The sequence below is a fragment of the Triticum aestivum genome, chromosome 1A (genome assembly GCF_018294505.1).
Source record: "Triticum aestivum cultivar Chinese Spring chromosome 1A, IWGSC CS RefSeq v2.1, whole genome shotgun sequence".
Lineage (NCBI taxonomy): Eukaryota > Viridiplantae > Streptophyta > Magnoliopsida > Poales > Poaceae > Triticum > Triticum aestivum.
Genome location: NC_057794.1, coordinates 138,577,309 through 138,588,319, shown reverse-complemented (window position 1 = coordinate 138,588,319; position 11,011 = coordinate 138,577,309).

Below are 11,011 nucleotides of genomic sequence, written 5' to 3'. Positions count from 1 at the left end.
GCACTCCTTGCCCTGTGCTCTCCTTAGGGTCACGTGCAGCGAAGCACGCCTCCAAGTGGTGCCCAAGTGCCTCCCTCGTGAGGTTGGCAAGGCCTGAGGCCCTCCAGAAGAGAGCTCCCGAGCCCTGCTTGAGGAGGGCGCCGGGCGCGCCTTCCTATGCGATGGAGGGAGGTGCCCCTGGAGCGGGCGCTGGTCCTGGCGAGGCTCCTGCCGCGACGCCATCCTCCTGAGGTCCTCCACGGTGCGACTGCTTCTTCTTGGGGATGGCCTCCAGAGGGCCTTCATTTCTGCTGTCGGGGTCGTCGATTGCTGTGGCTTAAAAGGCGCGCTCGAGGGAGCACACCGCATCCCTCTCTTCACACAGGACCGTGATGATTCCTCCACTTCCTGGCATCTTGAGAACGTTATAGCCATGGTGAGTGACTGCCATGAACTTGGCCAGGGCCGGATACCCGAGGATGGCATTGTACGGCAGGCGGATGTGCGCGACGTCGAAGTCAATGAGCTCAGTGTAGTAGTTCTTTCTCTCCCCGAAGGTGACAGGCAGGCGGACCTGCCCTATCGTTGTGGTGGAGCCGTCGGTCACTCCTGAGAAAGGCTTGGTGGGCTGGAGCTGCTCATAATGCACTTGGAGGTTGTCGAACGTGTCGACGGACAGGAAGTTGAGCCCTGCGCCGCCGTCGATGAGGGTATTGGTGACCTACACGTTGCTGATGACTGGGGAACACATCATAGGGAAGACGCCAGTGGTGGCGGTTCACTTGAGCTGATCCGCCGAGCTGAAAGTGATGGCGCATTGGGACCACCTCAGCGGGCGCATGGCCTCTAGTTTGGGGAGCGTCGCGTTCACCTCGTGAGCGAACTGCTAGAAGGTGCGCTGAGAGGCAGGGGCCTGGGCACTGCCCAAGATGCAGGCGATCGCACGCGGCTCCTGGAAGCCCCCAGCCCCCTCGTCCTAGTGGTGGTCGTCGTTCCTTCTTAGTGGCGGCAGTGGGGGAAGACCGACGTTGCCCTGAGGATGATCCTCACGACACAGGTCCCTCCAGGCGCCCTCGCGGGGTTGGTCCTACCAGCGGTCCTGACGAGGCCGGTCGCGCCACTCCTGGCGCGGGCCACGGTCGTCCCAGCGTCCGCCTCCACGTCCTCCTCCGCAGCCGTAGCCCCGGTCGTTGTGCTCGGGGCATCGACCGTAGCGTCCTTCACGTATGGCTCTGAGCTGTTGACAATCGCTGTTGTTGTGGGTGTTCAGGTCGTGGAAGGCGCAGAACGGTCGGCCGTTCTTGGACGACTCGGGCTGATCTCTGCCCCGCTTGATGTCGGGCTCCACTGCGAGCATAGCCACCTCCTTGCGCTTCACGTCCTTGGCCTTGGCCTTCTTCTCTTCCGTGCCCACGGCTGGAGGCTCAAGGAGAGAGAGGCGCCCCTACTCAGCTCTTGCGCACTTGGTCGCTATGTTGAACAACTCCTGAGATGTGGAGAGCTCCTCGTGGATGGCGAGCTCTTCCTTCATCTTGACGTCACAGATGCCATCGCAGAATGCAGAGATGATGGCCTCGTCCGTGACCCTGGGGATCTTGAGGCGGGTGTTGTTGAAGCGCTGGATGTACTTCTGGAGGGTCTCCCCTGGCTGCTGCCTGATGCGGCATAGATCACCCGCGGCCGGTAGGCGGTCGCGAGTGCCCTGGAAGTAGGCGACGAAGCGATCGCGCATCTCATCCCAGGAAGAGATCGAGCCATGCTGTAGGTTCAGGAGCCAAGAGTGAGCTCCATCCTTGAGAGCCATGGGAAACCAGTTCTCCATGACCTTTTCATCGCCGTTGGCTGCTTCGATGCTCAGCTCATAGAGCTTCAGGAACTCCGCATGGTCGGCGGTACCGTCGTAGCGAGGAGGCAGATCTGGCTTGAACTTGCCCGGCCAGGCGACGCTACGCAGCTCGCAGGTGAAGGCGCGGCAGCCAGCCGTGGTTGCCGGGGCCCGCTTCAGAGGTGGAGCTTGGGCTTGATGAGGTCCGCACTGCACCGTTCGGGTGGTGCGCGGTCTTGACGAGGTGGCGCGGGGAGCACAGGTGCAGCTTCTTGCGGCCGTGGAATTTTTTGGCAGCTTCTCTCTTCGCGCACGGGCGCCGGGCGCGACGGATCATGCCGCGGAGCTGCGCTCCTTGGTGCCAAGGCACCGTCTTGGGGCTGAGGTGGTGGAGGCATGCCACGAGCCCTATCGCCCGCGGCTGATTGAGGGGGAGGCAGACAGTGGGATGGTGCCGGAGAGCCCCGTACGGCGCGGACGAGCTCAGCGACGCGGTCGAGCCACTCCTCACAAAGGTCGTCGACGGGGTGGTAGCACAGGAGCCCGTTCGCCGCGAGGAGCGGGGCCCGTACCTCCAAGGGAGCGCGGTGCGCGTGAGACGAAGAACCGGCAGGGGTCAGTGAAGGAGTGGCGGTGCGGCCGTCCTGCCGCACCGAAGGATGCAGCGAAGCCGCCTGCTGCTCGTTCCCCGTCGGGCCGATGGCAGCGTTGGCGGCGGGAGATGGAGAACGGCGATGTGGCCCGCCGACGGGAGCCGTCTGAGCGACGCGGGCTGTGAGGGAAGCCCGACGCTCAGCTCGAGCATGGCGTGCGTCCGCCATGGAGATGATGGAGCGACGGAGCGACGAACTGATGGGAGTGAAGCTACGGTGCACCCCTACCTGACGCGTCAAATGTCGGATGTGGGGTTCCGACAAACCCTTAAGGTTCGAACACTGGGGTGCGCGCGAAATCTTTTCCTCCCACCGATCTACGCCCTAGCTCGCTAAGATCTCGCGGACGAACTCGATGAACTCGCAACACAGAAAGACACAAGATTTATACTCGTTTGGGCCACCATTGTGGTGTAATACCCTACTCCAATTTGGTGGTGGTGGATTGCCTCTAAGGCTGATGTTGAACAATATAGAGGAAGAACAACCTCCTGAGGTTGAGGTGTTCTTGTGAGTAGGCTCTCGCTCGGGTTGGGCCAAGCTAAGATAAGATGCCTCTACTATGGTGGCTAGCTCTACTTATATAGGCCCTGGCCCTCTTCCCCAATATCGAGCTGGAAGGGAGCCAAAAACGGCGGGCAAATTCAAACGGGGACAACTAATACAAGCTATCATGACAAAAGTAGTCTTCGCCTGCGCAAAGCTCTGGTCGTGACGCCGTCTTGGGCTCCACGATGACCTCCATCTTGCCGTCCTTCTAGCCTTGGTCTTGTTGCACCAAAATGGCAACCTTTGCCTGATGCCTCGGTACTCCTCGCCTGCGCTTGCCTCCTTAGCACCAAAGAGGAAACAAGGACGCTGCGCGCGCTGGCACCCGCCTGGCGTTGTGCGTCATGGCTCACGTCACGAAAGCCTCGTGAGGTTTGCCTCGCCTTGATATCTCTGATCCTCGTGAGCCTACCTGGCTAGGCTACTCCAGAGGAGGTCTTGCATCGTCCGCCTCGTGAGGCTTGGACGCTCGCGAGGGTCTTGGATGCATTGTTGGTGAAGATGGGTCGTACGGCCTGATGACTTAGCCACGCCGCGGGCCGCAGGCGGGCAAGTCTGGGGACCCCCGTTCCCAGAACGCTGACAGGGCTGCTAGCTACATCGCACTTTGCTAGGGTGAACCTCGGTTGAGGGGGAGGGGCATGCATTCATAGCTTAGGATTCCCTTCGTGCCGACATGAGGGGGGCAAGCAAGATAGTGCGCTTTGCGAGAGAGGTGCCACATCGAAGTTGCATTTGGTATTTGAAATCAAACCACCCTTTTGATACATAAATTTAGTCCACATGCAAGTGTGTTCGTGTTCTGACCCTCTCCCGCATCATTTTTCGCCAAATTTAGGAACATTAGATAAGTCGGATGACGCAATAGACACAATTCACTCAAACTAACCATGTGTGACGTCGGTGCACCTGTCACACACACATCCGCATAGTACATTGGGCTCAACGAGGCTCCCCCTCTCAAAAATATCTGCCCACCTCGAGGGTTTTTCTGTTTCATATCACACGGTTGTTATCTCTGGACCGTGTGCGATGTTTCTTGTTCCCAGTCTCGCCTGCATCCCTAGAAAATATATGCCCATCTCGAGGGTTTTTCTATTTCATAACACACGGTTGTTATCTTCGGACCGTGTGGGATGCACTATCATCAAAATTTTCAATAGCCAGGCATTTCAATCCCGCGTTTGACTCCCGCGTAGTAAAATTTTCAGTACCCGCGTCATTTCCTCAAACACCCCGCGCCTCCTCTGTCGGCGTTCTGGGAACGGGGGTCCCCAGACTTGCCTGCCTGCGGCCTGCGGCGTGGCTCAAAAGGGGGCCCAGTGCGGCCCATCTTCACCAACACAAACCCAAGACCCTCGCGAGGGGCCAAGCCTCGCGAGGCGAACGACGCGGAGCTTCCTCAGGCACGGCCTCGTCAGGCTAGCTCACAAGGAGGCGGAGAGATCAAGGCGGGGTACCTCGCGAGGCGCCCATGACGCAAGCCATGACGACCAAGGGCGCCAGGCGGGTGCCAGCCCGCACAGTGTCCTCCTTTCCTCTTTGGTGCAAAGGGGGCAAGCGCAGCCGCGGAGTACCGAGGCATCAGGCAAAGGTTGCCATTTCGGTGCAACGAGACCAAGACCAGGAGGACTATGAGACGGAGGTCACCATGGAGCCCAAGACGGCGTCATCACCAGAGCTTTCCGCAGGCGAAGACTACTTTTGTCAGGGTAGCTAGTACTGGCTGTCCCCCTTCAAATTAGCCCGCCATTGTTGGCTCCCTTCCCGCTCGATATTTGGGAAGAGGACCAGGGCCTCTATAAATAGGATCAGCCACCCGCAAGACACACGGACACAGAGAAAAACAGAGAGCTGAGGGGTTCGGAGAAGGAGGCTCTTGAGAGAGGGGTTTAGATCAGATAGAGAGAAAGAGAGAACGGTGACTGAGCTCCTCCCAGCAGTTCATCGCCCCAGCCAAGAACAGACCCTCGCGAGGCTGTTCTTCCTTGTATTGTTCATCATCATCAGCCCAAGAGGCAATCCAACACACCACACACTGGAGTAGGGTATTACACCACAACGGTGGCCCGAACCAGTATAAACCCTGTATCTCTTCTGTTGTTCTTTCCTTAGTTTAGATCCTAGCAAGGCGGAGGGGTGCAGGTAGGTAGGAGACGAAAGCTCCGTGCGCACCCCAGTGTTCGAACCTCAAGGGTCTGCCGGAACCCGAAATCCGACATTTGGCGCGCCAGGTAGGGGTGCGCCGGAATCCACCTTCTACCGCTTCGTGCCCCGTCGCGTCGTCATCACCATGTCCGGCGATCGGGCGGGCAACCCAGATCCGTGGGCGGCGTGGCCCGCCTGCGCAGAGCCGCTTGCCTAGGGCGACCCTGTGCCCCAGGCAGCTCGCGGTCCGCAGGGCGCTGCAGGCCGCGGGTGACGCGGACAGGCTTCGATAGCTCTCACACCGCGGTAGGCACGGTCGGCAGCAAGGGCCTCCAATTATGCCGCGACCACGACGCCGTACACCCGCATCAGGCAGGACCGCGTGGGCGCGTCAGGCAGGACCGCGTGTCATGCGGGGCATTACGGCGTGGCATTCGGGATGACGGCGCCGGAGGAATACGTGCCCCTCATGATGGACCAAAGACACCCACACGAGAGCGAACAAGGCTCGCTCCTCAGCCCAGGCTGGGGGGACGAGGCGCCAGAAGCAGAGCCTTTCCGGGAGCCCCGGGACGGTCCTACTGGCCATGATGGGGGCAACGATTATCGGGTACCGCTAATTCTTCAGGAGCAGGTATACGCTAACCATGGATCGCAGGAGGTGCAGGTCGCCACAGCGAGCAGCTGCCCCACTCCCACAGTCTCCTGCCCCTCGGGAGGAGGGCGCAGGGGGCTGCAGGAGAGGGGCCGGGATCTAACATCACCACCGCGGCGTTCGGAGCAAGGTGTTCTCAGGAGGTAGGCCCTCCGCTGGGGAGGTGCCTCAGAGCCTGCCCCCGGCGGAGGACCCGTGGTCGTCGGGGGAACCGCTGGCGACCGCTCTACCCCATCGGCGGCGTCCTGGTTTCCAATCGTCGTTGATGGCACTAGAGTGTGGCGCAAGGCGGGGCCCTCATCTGGTGATATGAAGCAAGGCCAGTACTTGTAAAGAAGGCCCAGTGCCTGTGAAGCTCGCCGCCCCGTGACACTCTCACGTAATAATAAGTGGGGCTGTACACGCCCCGGAGTCTCAGGGGTGCCGGCCTCAGGCCCTGGGGCTCCCTCCCACGCCCAGTGGCAGCACTTAGCTCCGCGCTGGTGAGAAGACATCCAAGACTAGACTAGGTGCTGGACGTGGCCTTTTGTTTGCTTTCATTGCTCTTCTCTTTGGTTGTCGCTTTCTCCCGCTGGATTCAAGTTGGATTCGAATTTGACATTTGCGTGTGTTCGGGGAAGGGGTGCTTAGTCTTGTTCGAGCAATTTCTCGCGTTTTGGTTACCGCTTTGCCTCAGCTGCCTCCCCTCACGAGCCCCTCGCGAGCCGGGTCAGGCCTAGCTTGCACGCAGCCCAGACTGCCGCCGACGTGACCTCTCAGGAGGGTGTTTTACTGCAGATCCTACGAACCCAATCAGGGAACACTCGAGACACCACAGCCTCCCACGGGCTGCCTCAGGGCCAGCACGGGACAAAGGTAAACTAGCCGACCAGTGCGTCGCTTGGGCCAGCCACTTGGCGCGGGCGCATGGGCAATGTAGCCTCTACTAATGCGATGAACACAAGTTTTACAAAAGGGGCTCCCCCTCCATAATGCTCTCACTGCAATCAGGCCAAAACCTGAGTTCTATTCATGCAGGGTAAGGAAGTAGGAGCGATGCACAATCAGTCGGATGAATCCCCCCATGCATTCTCAGGAGCACCACCCGAGCCATTGCCGGCGTCGCTGAACCCGCCATCGCTGTCCGCATCGCCGCCAGCGGCGCCAGGGCCGTTCACCACGCCGCCCTCGACGGCCGCCACGATCACGTCGTCGTTGTTCGAAGCGAAGGCCCTGATAAGAGCCTCCACATTGTCTTCCACCCAGTGCGCCAGGTCGCCTCAGACAACCTGGGGGACTGGGGCGATTGCGGCGTAAAAATCAAAGTGGGGATCCATGTTCCGGAGGTGGCTGAAGACGCGAGAAAAGGCGCGCCCAAGCAGGGCGCGGCTCCTCGCCTCCACCAACCTGTCAGCCCTGACCGACCGCGCCTCCAGCTGCGTCACCATGTCAGTGAAGAACTAAAGATTGCCAGCATAGTTGATTGCGTGCAGCTCGCCAACAGCCGCCTCGCAGATGCAGCTCGCCAACAGCCGCCTCGCAGATGTTGCCCAAGGCTGCGTTGGCTCTCTCCCGGAGCGTGGTGAGCACGGGGCCGTGCTCATGCTCCAGGATCCGCCGCTGACGTATCTCGTCCGTGTTCTGGCCCGCGACAACCTCAGCCTCCTCCACCCGCTGGCGGAGAAGGAGCACCTCGGCCTGGGAGGCGGTTAGCTCACCTTGCGCCACCTCAAGAGCGGCCCGGAAAGCGTCGGCCCGCCACGTCGCCTCCTCCAGCTTGGACCTCAAGGCAGCAGTCCTGCCTTCAGCTTCGGCCCGGATCAACCCTAGGTTCTCTTCGAACTCGTGCTCGATGTTCAAACGCGCCATCGCCACTCGACGTCTGTCCTCCTCCAGGACGCGGGCTTCCTGTGCAGCAACATCATCCCCCGCCTGCGTCACCAAGCGCTCCCTCGTCTCCAGACGCTCGTACTCTCGGGTACGTTCGGCGGCTTCCAGCGTCAGCGCCTCCTCACGCTTCTGGAGCTCTGCTAAGTCGCCGGAGGCCACCTTCATCGACGCGAGGGCTGCCTCGCGCAGCTCCACCTGCTCCTCCAGCGAGTGGCACCAGGCCAGGGGCTCCCGAGCCCGCTCCTCCGCCACCGTTCGCCGTCGGTCAGCTTCCCGAGCCTCCTCAGCGGCCCAAGATCAGGCCTCCCAAGAGGCCACCAGCGACTTGGCCTCTGCATCGTCAAGATCGCGCTGACGGCGCGCAAGGGTGATGGCGCCCTCCAGCTCGCGCCTCTCTGCAGCCAGGCGCAGGCCCTCGGCCTCAAGGCGCGCGTCTTCATCGGCAAGCTCCTCTCCAAGCAGGCTTACTATGTCAGCCACCCTTCGAAGGAATCCTTGGCGGAGAGCGCGACGCTCCCGAGCGCGCTCGAGCATGTCTTCCACACCATCATCTGCCCCAAGCAAGCGCCGGGGGCCGCGAGTCAGCACTCCCCCTCCGGGCTGGGGGCTGGGGGCTGGCACCCTCGTGACGGCCGGGCACGCCGCATCAGAAGCCCGGCCGGGGGCCAGCCCGTCCCCAGGTGAAGAGCGCAGGAAGCGCCTCAGCCAATCGCAGTCCACGACCAGGCGAGAAGCCCACGGCAGGCTGGCTATGCCACGAGAAGCCCCGCGAAGGATCACAACGTGCGCGGGGCCACGATACGCCTCGGGACGGTACGCCTCATCGATCGCCCTCTCCACAAGAGCTCCACCGCTAGGAGCGCTTGAAGACGATGGAGGGGGCGAAGTCAAGGGGGGCGGCTCCTCAACCGTCTCCGCAAACTCGGCTGGAAGGGGCCTGCGGAGCAATGGTCAGTAAGAGCAACAGAAGGATCAAGTGCTGGGAAAGGAGAAGGCTTACTCGTTAGTGGCGAAGTACTTCCTACGCTTCAGCAAGCGACAAGGGTAATCGTCGCCCAGGGCCTCCCTTCTCTTCCGGAGGGCCTCAAAATCCACGCGGAAGCGGCCTAAGAGTCGGGCGCAGGGATCAACCTGCGATGAAGATGGAGCGTCAAGGCGATGTGCGTCAGGGGCGCCTGCCTGACGTGCACCGCCAGTTGCCTCACCAAGAGAAGCCACCGGAGCCTCAATGGCCTCGGTCGTGGGCGCAAAGGGCAGCTGCTTGTCACCCTCAGCCTCGGCGGCACGGGCCCCGATAACTGCTTCCTCATGAGCCTCGCCCGACGCTGTCACCCCGCCGGGAGCCCCCTCGGCCTCTGGCGCCTCGTGCCTCCCTGCTCCGCCACTTGAGGAAGAGTCGCCTTGGCCGGCTGGAAGGGCAGTCGCCACCGCTAGGTTCTCGCGAGGCCCCTGAAGGTCAGTGGGGCGCGGCCCCCACTCATCGAAGATAGGCATCTGCCTCACAAAATCGCCCCCGCTTTGGCAGAGGTACAGCAAGGCCCCTCCCTGCTGGATACTGCCAGGGTTGGGGTCCCCCGTCAGGGTCAAGAGCACCGTCCTCTGCACTTCAGGCGTCAGGTCCTCTTCCTGGAGCCTCATACGATCATCGCGCCCGCTGAAGGCCCACATCCGGCAGGAGTGGCGCTGGAGAGGAGAAACGCGGCGTAGCAGGAACTCCTTCACCACCTTGGGCGCTGTCGCGCCAAGCGACCTCAAGAACGCGAAGCGGTGCCAGACGAACATGAGCCGGGGGCTCTCAAGCGTCTCCTGGCCCCAGCCCGAATTGGGGACAGCAGGCGAAGTTGGCTCCGACAGCAGGGGGCTGGGCACCCCAGCATCCACATACAGCCACCGCTCGCGGAACCCAACCGCGGGCGGAGGGAGCTTGAAGTCAATCCCAGAGGTCGCCGTCTCAGGCGCGGCAATGAAGCTCACACACGCCCAACACTAGGTAGGGTCAACAAGGCGCAACGAGAAGAAGTGGCGTAGCAAGGCGACCGAAGGAAGGATGCCCATCATGGCCTCGCAAACAAAGGCGAAGACCGAAAGGAGAGTGCTGGATTCAGGACCCAGATGCATCATGTGGATCTGATAGTGGGAAAGCACGACATTGAAGAAATCGGAAAAGGGAGGAACCAGACCCGCCCACAGGGCGTCGGCAAAGTACGGGACCTCGGTGGCTATCCTATCGATGGAGAAGTGGGACGCGGGCCAGGCCGTCATCCTCCCGCATTCATTGAAGATGGTGGCCAGGGCCAAGCTGACCTTGCCCAAACCCTCGGCGGGGGCCGCCAACGGCGGCGGGCAAGGCGGAAACATGGGTTTCTTCCCTCTCCCCTTCTTCGTCGGAGCCATGGCGATGGGAAGGGGGGGGGGGAAGGTTCAAGATTGAGTTGGGAACAGAAACCGGAGTTCGAGCGGAGGAAGGACAGAGGGCGCTCGAGCAACCAAAAAGGGGAACGGCTGTGTACAACTACGGGTCCGCCTAGCATGGCGCAAAATAAGGAGGGCGTGGGGGGACAGTGCCGCCCACGTCCAATCAGCCGCCACGCGGCGCCCAAGGCCGCAGGCTGTTAGGGCCCATGGCGCTTCGCTCTTGCCCTTCCGCCTCCCTGCACGGCCATGTCCGGGCGCGCCTTGGGCCCGGGGGCCACTGTCGGTGTTCTGGGAATGGGGGTCCCCAGACTTGCCTGCCTGCGGCCTGCAGCGTGGCTCAAAAGGGGGCCCAGCGCGGCCCATCTTCACCAACACAAACCCAAGACCCTCGCGAGGGGCCAAGCCTCGCGAGGGGGACGACGCGGAGCTTCCTCAGGCACGGCCTCGTCAGGCTGGCTCACGAGGAGGCGGAGAGATCAAGGCGGGGTACCTCGCGAGGCGCCCGTGACGCAAGCCATGACGACCAAGGGCGCCAGGCAGGTGCCAGCCCGCGCAGTGTCCTCCTTTCCACTTTGGTGCAAAGGGGGCAAGCGCAGCCGCGGAGTACCGAGGCATCAGGCAAAGGTTGCCACTTCGGTGCAACGAGACCAAGACCAGGAGGACTACGAGACGGAGGTCACTGTGGAGCCCAAGACGGCGTCATCACCAGAGCTTTGCGCAGGCGAAGACTACTTTTGTCAGGGTAGCTAGTACTGGCTGTCCCCCTTCAAATTAGCCCACCATTGTTGGCTCCCTTCCCGCTCGATATTTGGGAAGAGGACCAGGGCCTCTATAAATAGGACCAGCCACCCGCAAGACACACGGACACAGAGAAAAACAGAGAGCTGAGGGGTTCGGAGAAGGAGGCTCTTGAGAGAG